The sequence below is a fragment of the Nerophis ophidion genome, linkage group LG17 (assembly GCF_033978795.1).
Source record: "Nerophis ophidion isolate RoL-2023_Sa linkage group LG17, RoL_Noph_v1.0, whole genome shotgun sequence".
Classification (NCBI taxonomy): Eukaryota; Metazoa; Chordata; class Actinopteri; order Syngnathiformes; family Syngnathidae; genus Nerophis; species Nerophis ophidion.
In genome coordinates, this window is record NC_084627.1 from 29228043 (window position 1) to 29241023 (window position 12981).

The window sequence follows — 12981 nt, forward strand, 5'->3', positions numbered from 1 at the left end:
TTAAACGGGGATAGCAGGTCTATTCTATGTGTCACACTTGATCATTTCGCGATATTGCCATATTTTTGCCGAAAGGATTTAGTAGAGAACATCCACGATAAAGTTTGCAACTTTCGGTGCTAAGAGAAATGCCCTGCCTCTACTGGAAGTTGCAGACGATGACGTCACACGTGTGGGGGCTCCTCACATATTCACGTTGTTTTTTTTATGTGAGCCTCCAACAAAAAGTGCTATTCGGACCGAGAAAACGACAAATTCCCCATTGATTTGAGCAAGGATGAAAGATTCTTGTTTTAGGATATTGATAGCGACGGACTAAAAAAAAAAAAAGGGTTAAAAAAAGAAAAAACGTGATTGCATTAGGACTGATTCCGATGTTTTTAGAGACATTTACTATGATAATTCTGGGAAATCCCATATCTTTCTATTGTGTTGCTTGTGTTTTAGTGAGTTAAATAGTACCTGATATTCGGAGGTGTACGTCCACGGGTGTCTTGACGCCAATGTCTCAGGGGAGTCGACGGCAGCTTTATGGACGGCACAAGCTCAGCTTTTCTTCGGTAAGAAGCGACTTTTTACCACAATTTTCTCACCGAAACCTGTGGGTTGACATTCCGTCGTGATTCATGTTTGCTTGACTGCGCTCTGATCCATAGTAAGTTTCACTTCCAGGAATTTTAAACAAGGAATCACCGTGTGTTTGTGTGGCTAAAGGCTAAAGCTTCCCAACTCCATCTTGCTACTGTGACTTCTCCAATATTAATTGAACAAATTGCAAAAGATTCAGCAACACAGATCTCCAAAATACCGTGTAATTATGCCGTTAAAGCAGACGACTTTTAGCTGTGTGTGTGCAGCGCTCATATTTCCTTAAAGGCCTACTGAAATGAGATTTTCTTATTCAAACGGGGATAGCAGGTCCATTCTATGTGTCATACTTGATCATTTCACGATATTGCCATATTTTTGCCGAAAATATTTAGTAGAGAACATCCACGATAAAGTTCGCAACTGGAGAAAAGCCCTGCCTCCACCGGAAGTCGCAGACGATGACGTCACATGTTGATGGCTCCTCATATATTCACATTGATTTTAATGGGAGCCTCCAACAAAAACAGTTAGTCAGACCGAGAAAACGACAAATTCCCCATTAATTTGAGCGAGGATGAAAGATTTGTGTTTGAGGATATTGATAGCTACAGACTATAAAAAAAAAACCAAGTTAAAAAAAAAAAACGCGATTGCAATCGCGTTGCATTAAGACAGATTCATATGTTTTTAGAGACATTAGGATAATTCTGGGAAATTCCTTATCTTTCTATTGTGTTGCTAGTGTTTTAGTGAGTTTAACAGTACCTGATAGTCGGAAGTGTACGTCCATGGCCGGCCGGGTGTTGACGCGCAGTGTCTCGGGGAAGTCGACGGCAGCTGTATGGACGGCACAAGCTCAGCTGATATCCGGTAAGAGGCGACTTTTTAACCACAATTTTCTCACCGAAACCTGCTGGTTGACATGACCGTGTGTTTGTGTGGCTAAAGGCTAAAGCTTCCCAACTCCGTCTTTGTACTTTGACTTCTCCAATATTAATTGAACAAATTGCAAAAGATTCAGCAACACAGATGTCCAAAATACTGTGTAATTATGCCGTAAAGCAGACGACTTTTAGCTGTGTGTGTGTGCAGCGCTCATATTCATAACAGCCCGTGACGTCACACGTACACGTCATCGTTACGCGACGTTTTCAATAAAAAAGCTCCGGGAAATTTAAAATTGCAATTTAGTAAACTAAAAAGGCCGTATTGGCATGTGTTGCAATGTTAATATTTCATCATTGATATATAAAGTATCAGACTGCGTGGTGGGTAGTAGTGGGTTTCAGTAGGCCTTTAAAACGCGTCTTGCGTACACGTCATCATTACATGACGTTTTCAAGACAAAATTCCCGGGAAATTTAAAATTGTAATTTAGTCAACTAAAAAGGCAGTATTGGCATGTGTTGCAATGTTAATATTTCATCATTGATATATAAACTATCAGACTGCGTGGTGGGTAGTAGTGGGGTTCAGTAGGCCTTTAAAACGCGTGACGTCTTGCGTACACGTCATCATTACACAACGTTTTCAAGACAAAACTCCCGGGAAATTTAAAATTGTAATTTAGTAAACTAAAAAGGCCGTATTGGCATGTGTTGCAATGTTAATATTTCATCATTGATGTATAAACTATCAGACTGCGTGGTGGGTAGTAGTGGGTTTCAGTAAGTCTTTAAAGACAAAAAACTGAAATGCTGACACCAATTATGTGACACAAGGTGTTTATCTTGTTTCTGGAAGCACTGCAATAAATGCCTGTATTTATTTTGATCACTATGAACTGCAATGATTACATATTTGTTTTGTGTTGTATTGTATTTTTCAATTGATATGTATTTATGTGTCGGATATATATATATAAAGACTGTCAAGTGATTATTTTTTTTTAACAGATTACTCAAACCTGTGATTATTAATTATTAATCATGGGTTATTATTGGCTTGCATAACTACAATTTGCTGAAGAAAATACCCAAATATTTGGGTTCAAATGCAATTTAGTAGTCAGAATGTCATACAGGAATGTTTTTTAAATGTTTCACTAAACTGCAAGTAATTGATTTGCTCAAAACTTGGTCCAAAAAATATAGTAAAAATTAAGTGCAGAGTTATAATCTTAGAGAAAAATGTAATTTTAAACATTTGTATGCACGTACAACACTTAAAGGCCTACTGAAATGAGATTTTCTTATTTAAACAGGGATAGCAGGTCCATTCTATGTGTCATACTTGATAATTTCGCGATATTGCCATATTTTTGCTGAAAGGATTTAGTAGAGAAAATCGACGATAAAGTTCGCAACTTTTGGTCACTCTTAAAAAAGCCCTGCCTTTCCCGGAAGTAGTGCGCGTGACATCACAGATTGTCGGACTCCTCACATCCACCCATTGATTACAATCATGGACGCCAGCAGCGCGAGCGATTCTGACAAAGAAAGCGACAATTTTCCCATTAATTTGAGCGAGGATGAAAGATTCGTGTTTGAGGATATTGATAGAGACGGACTAGAAAAGAAAAAAAAGAAAAAAAAAGCGACAGCTCCGGGCGACGGCAGTGTGAGCGTGTCAGATGTAATTAGACACGTGTACTAGGATAATTCTGGAAGATCCCTTATCTGCTTATTGTTTTAATAGTGTTTTACAGAGATTTTAAAGATTGTAAAGTAAAGATTGTAAAGACATACCTCGAGGTCGGATGGCGGCGTTGAACACAGTGTGTCTCAGAGAGAAGCCGAGGAGCCAACAATCAAACAATTTGAAACTCTTCAAGCTTAAAGTGTTTACAAAGTACAAAGAAGAAGAACCATGATAAAAATTCTGAATTTATTTCATCCATCCATTCTTTCATTCTCAAAATAATCTTACTTATCTCACCATATGAAATATGACTTACTTCACCATTAATTATTAATTTATTTATTTATATTGAGATTACTTATGGAGTATATTGTGAATAAATTGAGAACAGGATGTGAACAAAAGCTTTAGCAACTGTTATGTAAAAGAAAAGGGCCAGGATTAAATAAGCTCTGCTTCTTCCTACTCCTTTTCGAACATGTTGAAAAGAGAAACTGGAAATTGTGATGTATCATGTTGTATGCATGCGTGTTCCAAATAAACTCAAACTCAACTCAACTCAGTTTGAAAGTATTTGCAGTTTGCAACAATAACAAGATAGTTACTAATCAATAATGTTGTAAACACACTCATAAAATACTTAACATAGTGCACCATTTACTCTTCTTTAGTTGAACAGTTGTTGACGCAAACAAGCTTGCTTACCTTTTTCAAATGACAATGCTGACCTTTTTTTTTGTACAATGTGACCCCAGCTCCTTGTGATTACTTACAGATGTCCAACGTTCTCCAAGAAGCAAAAAAAAAATGCACATTTAGTCTGTAATTGCAAGTTGATGCTCTTGTTTGTGTAGTACAGTTGGTTTATCCTTGCTGAAATTGTGCATCTTCAAGATACGACAGATCAGCTGTGAGTGACATCTTCTTGCAGGACTTGGTCTTCACAGATGTTAGATGTCCTGCATGCGGTGGCTGTCCATTTAGCAAAGGCAAATGTTTAACTTGTCCCTGCAATGCGGTGGTGACTTGTCCAGGGTGTACCCCGCCTTCCGCCCGATTGTAGCTGAGATAGGCACCAGCACCCACCGCGACCCCAAAGGGAATACGCGGTAGGAAATGGATGGATGGAAATGTTTAACTTGTTACTTTTGTTGATAACATTGAATCAGTCAACTTTGCCTGCGTAGCGTTCTCCTCTGCTCCTAGTCGATATAACTAGCATTCATGCTGGCGTGTAGCTGTCGACGCAGCAGCACCAGCTGACCGGCAACAGGAGTCACTGCTCGCTGAGGACGGTGACTGCTGCTTGCTTTCACCTCAGATTCTCCAAGACACAAAAAGTGTCCAATATGGCTTTCTACGGGTATGTCTGCACAATATATAAAAATTATGTCCAGATATGCTGACAATGCTGGGGACAGTCACGATGGCGTGCGTTTTGTATACATTATTTTTCGGTAGGGCAGTTTTCGGTGATCAAAGATGAGATTGGTGATAAAGTCGCTACAAGGAGAGATATAGGTTCTCTAGCAAATTGGTGTATGTGTAAATAAAGCTGTAGTCACTCACCAATAGACAAATGCAGTTGTGACCAAAGCATTGCATCACTTTTCAGTCGTGAAGTCGGCGCGAGGCCGCCATATTCTTTCAAAAGGTTGGTTTTGGTGCGCCATTGGGCGTCAGAGCAGCTTACGTAAAAACACAAGGGGCGCGGTTGAGCCAAAGGAATGTGCTGTGCTTCGCCCGTCAGGCTCAGAGAAGAGCTAACGTTCGTAACATAGGCAGGCACATGAAAAGATACCGGTATGACGGTACTTTTTGTCAAATATATACCCCTTTTCTAAACTATACCGGTATTTACCATAATACCAGTATACTGCCCAGCCCTAGGTCATAGTATGAATTTTTTTTTTTTACATTTAAAACATTTCTTTGTGGTCTACATTACACTTAGAAGGGGCTATTTGGTCCAAATTCTGTCTGGATTTTGCTGCATAGACCTATCTTACATTTTTTCTCTCCCTGTGGAAACAAGCCATTATTATAGAGGCGGAGTTATTAGATGCCTCACCCCGCCCCCTCACGCTGACTAAAACTTTGTCCTTGCCCTGGCAGCCATCCTTTGTTGTTTTGGAGGTACCTTTACCGCTAGGTACTGAAGACTGTCTCACATTGCAATTATATTCAACTTTTGGGCAACATAAATTTCAACAGCAACAGATTTTAGACATTCATGAGAATCAGTTTGCGCTGCTAGATGGATTTGTTGGGTATTGTGCAGGGGTTGGGGTCTTAATCTTGCGGGGTATTTTTGGCCAACAGCCCATATTTAGAGCACTGATATCAACCTAAAGCCCGGCCGGGGGCCACATTTGACCCACCACAAAATTTCCCGTGGCCCGCAAAAGACTTGAAAATATGCAGGGTTTCCCCTGAATGTTCTTAATTGTGGCGCAGAGCCACAGTGAAATAAAAGCCGCCACACATTAAAAATGGGGGATCTATTGCTTTTATTCATCATTATCCATCAGTTGACATCTGCTCCGGAAGTAGAAATGATTTTGTGGTCAACCATGGCTGTTGTACAGCGAGCAGCGCGTGAACTATTGAGTACAAAAGAAGCTTAAATCCTCCTGCAAAAAGCAGTTCTGAGCAAAGAGTCGTAGCTATGCAATGGTATAGATACCTCTACTTTATCAAAAATAGAATTGTCGAGCCTCTGTCCCACTCTACCTTGCGGAGGAGGTCGGGTCCGGTGGCCATGGATGAAGTACTGGCTGTCCAGAGTCGGGACCCAGGATGGACCGCTTGTCCAGAGTCGGGACCCAGGATGGACCGCTCGCCTGTGTATGGGCTGGGGACATCTCTGCGGTGCTGATCCGCCTCTGCTTGGGATGGTTTCCTGTTGGCTCCACTATGGACGGGACTCTCGCTATTGTGTTGGATCCACTTCAGACTGGACTCTCACGGTTGTGTTTGATCCACTATGGATTGAACCTTCACGGTATCATGTTACATCCGCTCGACATCCATTGCTTTCGGTCCCCGGGGGGGGTTGCCCACATATGCGGTCCTCTCCAAGGTTTCTCATAGTCAGCAATGTCACTGTCACCGACGTCCCACTGGGGTGAGTTTTCCTTGCCCTTATGTAAGCTCTACCAAAGATGTTGTTGTGGTTTGTGCAGCCCTTCGAGACATTAGTGATTTAGGGCTATATAAATAAACATTGATTGATTAATTGATATCAAGGATATGTTGGTCGCATTCCCAGACACATTGCCAGACGTCATTCTACACAACAAAACCGATGGAAACTTAAAAAAGAATGGAGGTCAACAACTTCTTTGTGTGTGGCTGGTTGAAGGAAATTGGTATCAAGACTCCCGGATAAATATGCCTCGTTTCTGCTTGGGTAAGGTTGCATTTCATGGTTTAACTTCGCGTCTTCTGCAATGTTTGCAGTAGACGAGTAACATGTTTTCCCCGTCTTTATCAAAATATAAGTAAAGACGTCAACATTGGGTATGTGCTGAAAGCTTCATTAATGATTGTTGCCTTTGGTAAAAGCGCAACTCTTTTAGGTGTTGCTCACATTTGCTTTCTTTTATTTAGACTTGCCGAGTTGGTGCTTTTCAAAACATTCATAGCAAACATGTGTTTAAGAAATACAAATAATATCAAGATAATACTTAAATGGGAAATAATAAATGTTAAAGGTGTATCAAACAAACCTTTAACAAAGTGATCACTGCAAACTCATGCATTCTTCGACTCTGCTCCCTTGGACTGGAGTGTGAGCTGCTTTTCTTGTCGTTGCTTCTGCCCTTTTGGATTACCTGTAGAGGAACTCTAAAGAAACGTTTATCCTTTTTGTGATTTGACCGATTAGTACAGCCGAAAACAACAACAATCCTAGGGCATTTTTTCTTTGAGAAAGGCTAAATGGCACAGAGTACCCTTTGAGAACAGAGCTTGCTTTACCACCACTCATATTTAATGGTTGGGACGTGGGGTTTCACATCCTTTGAGTTTTCAGTATATGTTTGGACATCTCTCCACTACACTGTATAGGACCATTGATCCACAGTCCTATCAGGTTTTCGAGTTAATGATCAACTGTTTTGTTATTCATTACGATCTTTGGGAAAATGTGTGGAAAACATTACTTCAGCTTGCACAATCTTCAAGTATTGCATCATTACGAAGATGATAATGTTCAATATTGACACAAACATAATTTTATAGTATGTTTGTTGTTGGAAAAGTGTAAAACCACACTGCCTCGTACTGAGAGCAGTTTTTAATATTTTGACTCTACTCCATATAAAAGCACATTGGATAATTCACATGATTAGCACATCTAACCAGGAGATAAATGGTTCTAATCGATAATCAAACATATTTGTGTAGTTTGCATGTTCTCCTCATGATGGCATGTTTTTTCTGGTCCCCAAGCTTTCCTTCACATCCCAAAAACTAGCATAGTTGGTTAGATGGACTTGATATTTGTCAATAGTTGTGAGTGTAGACTAGGGGCCTGAAAGCATCTATTTAGGATAGGCTGCAGCTCCCCAATGACCATAGTGAGGATAAACTATAGAATATTAATGTTTGGTCTGGTGCTAACATTTTCGGTAGCTGTGCGAAAGTTGCTGCAATGTCCTTGTGTCGCTGATGGACTGATATTGTGTTCTGTAAAAATAGCAGGTGGGACTGATTTACACGGATAAAATATGCACTCAGTTCCCTCAATGTGTGTCACAGTCCCAGAAAATAGGTCAAATTGTTGACTTGGACAACAGCAGTGCATCCAGAAAGTATTCACACTACGGTGTTTCCTTTTTTTGCTTTTTGGTATTTTACAGCCCTATTCCAAAATGGATTAAAATAATGTATTCTCAAAATTTTACGCACAACATCCTATACTGACAAAATGAAAATTATTTTTTTTAATGTTTGCAAAGTTGCAACTTACAAGGCCCGAAAACTGAAATACAGTAATACATTTTTATGTAAATTATTATTACTGGAAAAGGGTGGAGTGCCATCTCCGGGTTGGGGAGGAGACCATGCCCCAAGTGGAGGAGTTCAAGTACCTCTGAGTCTTGTTCACGAGTGAGGGAAGAGTGGATCGTGAGATCGACAGGCGGATCGGTGCAGCGTTTTCAGTAATGCGGACGCTGTATCGATCCGTTGTGGTGAAGTAGGAGCTGAGCCCGAAGGCAAAGCTCTCAATTTGCTGGTCGATCTCTGTTCCCATCCTCACCTATGGTCATGAACTTTGGGTTATGACCGAAAAGACAAGATCACGGGTACTGGCGGCCGAAATGAGTTTCCTCCTGCGGGTGGCGGGGCTCTCCCTTAGACATAGGGTGAGAAACTCTGCCATCCGGGAGGACCTCTTATGTATAGCCACTGCTCCTCCACATTGAGAGGAGCCAGATGAGGTGGTTTGGGCATCTGGTCAGGATGCCACCCAAACGCCTCCCTAGAGAGGTGTTTAGGGCACGTCCGACCGGTAGGAGGGCACGGGGAAAACCCAGGACACGTTGGGAAGACTACGTCTCCCAGCTGGCCTGGGAACACCTCAGGATCCCCGAAGAGCTGGACAAAGTGGCTGGGTAGAGGGAAGTCTGGGCTTTCCTACTTAGGCTGCTGCCCCCGCGACCCGACCTCGGATAAGCGGAAGAAGATGGATGGATATTATTTACCATTGCATTTCTGGCTATGACTGTGTAAACTCATTAAAATTGGGGCATTTCAAATGCAGAAATTAATATTTTCCTCTTCAAAGAATAAGACAATTATTTAAAAAAACTAAAAAAGTATTTATCATTGGCATTCCAACAATGTAAAAAAATATACAGGTCAATAACTGAATGGCTTGCTCAATTTTTTTTAATTATCGGTAAACTTTCTGGTCTTTTCACTTTTCAAAAACATCCGTCGTAGCCGTGCTCGGGTATACAATCATCCCCTGCCACATCGTGTTTCAGATATTGGGGATTCACCACCGGGCAGATTTTTGTGTTACATATTTTTTTAAACATTTAAACCATTATACATTTTTGGGTCCTAAATTAAGCATTTAAAATGGCTTTAAAAAATAAGAATATTATTACTGCAGTAGTATCAGCCTTGAGAGAAGACCAAACCAATCAGAGCGTGCTGTTCAGTATCATGCTTACTGATTGGTTCAGCATTACTATATTGCAGTGGTTCTCACCCTTTTTTCAGTGATGTACCCCTTGTGAAAATGTTTTTAATTCAAGTACCCCCTAATCAGAGCAAAGCATTTTTGGTTGAAAAAAAGTAAAATACAGCACTATGTCATCCGTTTCTGATTTATTAAATTGTATAACAGTGCAAAATATTGCTCATTTGTAGTGGTCTTTCTTGAACTATTTGTAAAAAAAATATATAAAAATAACTAAAAACTTGTTGAAAATTAAACAAGTGATTCAATTATAAATAAAGATTTCTACACATAGAAGTAATCATCGACTTAAAGTGCCCTCTTTGGGGATTGTAATAGAGATCCATCTGGATTCATGAACTTAATTCTAAACATTTCTTCACAAAAAAAAATCTTTAACATTAATATTTATGGAACATGTTTACAAAAAATATAGCTGTCAACACTGAATATTGCATTCTTGCATTTCTTTTCACACTTTATGAACTTACATTCATATTTTGTTGAAGTATTATTCAATAAATATATTTATAAAGGATTTTTCAATTGTTGCTATTTTTAGAATATTTAAAAAAAATATCACGTACCCCTTGACATACCTACAAGTACCCCCAGGAGTACGCGTACCCCCATTTGAGAACCACTGCTATATTGGATTAAAAAAGTGTAAAAGGTGACTAAAGGGTGTCATTTCATGACTACAGTAGAGGGTTCCTAAAATGTTGATGAACTTTTTAAGAAGGTAAGTAAACGTTTTAATACTCTAGCTATGAAAATATTAGATTTATAATGAATGATTCCTACTTTGTGGGAATTATTTTTACTCCCATCATACTAGGGCCCAAAAATTTGATACATCACTAAATGTAGTAATAATAATGTACAGCATTTACCTAGGGGAGTGGACTCTTGCGGTATCGCCTTCCAGCTGCTACTTTGTCAAACACACCATCAGCAACACTGAATATCCGCCGTTATGATATTATATTTAACGTCTTTGGCTGGCCTTATTGACTCATTCTGCTTCAGTATGGTGCAGACTAGCAGTGATACACCCATCATGTTTTCGATTATTGATTTTTTTAATCCAATAAATGTACAAAAGTAACGTTATTGGTTGGAGGGAACATATTAGCTCAGCACCACTTACGGCTAAAAGTCGTCTCTTTTCATTGCATAATTACACAGTAATTTGGACATCTGTGTTGCTGAATCTTTTGCAATTTGTTCAATAATAATGGAGACTATAAAGAACAATGCTGTTGGTGGAAAGCGGTGTATTGCAGCTGTCTTTAGCAACCATGACACACCCTGTGTTTCTTTGTTTGTTGTGAAGCTTTAACACAGAGCGGTCAAGCGAACATGTTTCTCCATGTCAACCAGCATGTTTTTGGATGGGAAAATTGTGATATTAAGTCAGCTCTTACCGGAGACTTGAGTGGAATATGCGTCCTCCTGCAGTAGCTGTCAAAAAAGGCAGCTGTGAGCTTGGCTCCTCGGCTTCTCTCTGAGACACTGGCGTGTTCACGGCAGCTATCCGACTTTGAGGTATGTCTTTACAATCTCACTAAAACACTATTAAAACAATAAGCAGATAAAGGATCTTCCAGAAGTATCCTAGCAAATGTGTCTAATTAAATCTGAAACGCTCTCACTGCCGCCGCCCGGAGCCGTCGCTTTTTATTTATTTTTATTTTATTTTCATTTTTTCTAGTCCTTCACTATCAATATCGTCATCCACATATCTTTCATCCTCGCTCAAATTAATGGGGAAATTGTCGCTTTCTCGGTCCAAATTGCTCTTACTGCTGGTGGCTCACATTATAAACAATGTGAGGAGCCCTCACACCGGTGACGTCACGGGCACATATTTCCGGTAAAGGCAAGGTTTTTTTATTAGCAACCAAAAGTTGCAAACTTTATCGCCGATGTTCTCTACTAAATCCTTTCAGCAAAAATATGGCAATATTGCGAAATGATCAAGTATGAAGTATGACACATATAATGGACCTGCTATCCCCCTTAAAATAAGAAAATCTAATTTCAGTAGGCCTTTAAGGTGAACTTCCTTGTCAACTGTTTAATTGGCAGTGTGCGTCAATACAGAGTGGAGTTACTTTATATACACTTTAATATCACTTATGTGCTTAAAACTGTATTGCAACTCATTTTGTCAGTTTTATTGTAGTCTAATGGCTGTTAGGCATCAAGTTCACAAGAAAACTGCTAGCTGAATATAATACTCTGGTTGGGGCCTGTTTGTAGTTTTGTTTGTTAGCCCCAATTTCCAATTTCGAATTATTGTTTTGAAGCTATTTACCTTCTGTTAATCATTATATTACTTAGAGCAGGGATTTTCAAATTCTGTCATGTGTACACACAGCTAAGTGATGTATATTTCAACAGCCTTGTAGCAGGCTTCTGTCTATATTTCATTGCATTGTGGTAGATTGATTGATTGATTGATTGATTGATTGATTGATTGATTGATTGATTGAAACTTTTATTAGTAGATTGCACAGTTCAGTACATATTCTGTACAATTGACCACTAAATGGTAACAGCCAAATAAGTTTTTCAACTTGTTTAAGTCGGGGTCCACGTAAATCAATTCATCTTTAGTTGATTTATAATGTTAGTAATTATTGATTTGTACAGGAAACTACACACACAAAGAACAACTCATGCATGTCTTCAAAAGACAATTTAAACTACAAATCTGGATTTGGACAATTTCTCCTTCACTCACCTGAATGCATAATTGCTGTCCTGATCCAACACCCTGAAGTGATTGCAAATCCATATTAAACCTGTCATAGTCATCACTACAACAAATACCATGATCTTCTTCTTCTTTGTCTTCTTCTTTTTCACACTCACTTTCTCAATTCTCATTGCTGGAGCCATTGAAACTAAAACTACAAATGTCGCATTTGTGTTGGTATTGAGCATTGACAAAATCATTGCAAGCCCTAGCCTTGATAATCAATCTGACACAGGTGCGCTACCTGCACACATGAGACGTCAGCAGAGATTGTTTTCAACCGCTCGGTACCGCTAAGTATTGAACCTTAGTTTTGAAATTAAAAGTAAGTACCAATCAATCAATCAAAGTTTATTTATATAGCCCGTAATCACAGGTGTCTCGAAGGGCTGCACAAGCCACGACGATAACCTCTGCTCAGATCCCACATCAGGGCAAGAAAAACTCAACCCAATGGGATACAATGAGAAACCTTGGAAGGGACCGCAAATGTGGAGACTTGTGGAGATGCGCAGACTATTTTGGTGCTCTGGGAATTACTAATAAGCCGGAGTTCTTTGAGCGCAGATTTCTTGCCGGGACATATGGAACAATACAATCAGCAAGATAGGATGGAGCTAGACCGTTTAATATTTTATACGCAAGAAGTAAAACCTTAAAGTCACATCTTAATTCAGGGTCCCCAAACTTTTTGACCCGGGGGCTGTATTGGGTTAAAAAAATTTGACCAGGGGCCACGCTCCATATATATATATATATATGTATGTATGTATGTATGTATGTATGTATGTATGTATGTGTGTGTGTGTGTGTGTGTGTGTGTGTGTGTGTGTGTGTGTGTATATATGTA

The 12981-nt window shown here is 39.5% G+C and overlaps 1 protein-coding gene across 1 annotated transcript in view; it reads left to right on the plus strand.

Annotated features, from left to right (window-relative positions):
- LOC133536302 (eukaryotic translation initiation factor 4E-binding protein 2-like) overlaps positions 1-12981 on the plus strand; it is a 57920-nt gene that overhangs the window by 569 nt on the left and 44370 nt on the right. The gene's annotated exons all lie outside the window — the stretch shown is intronic.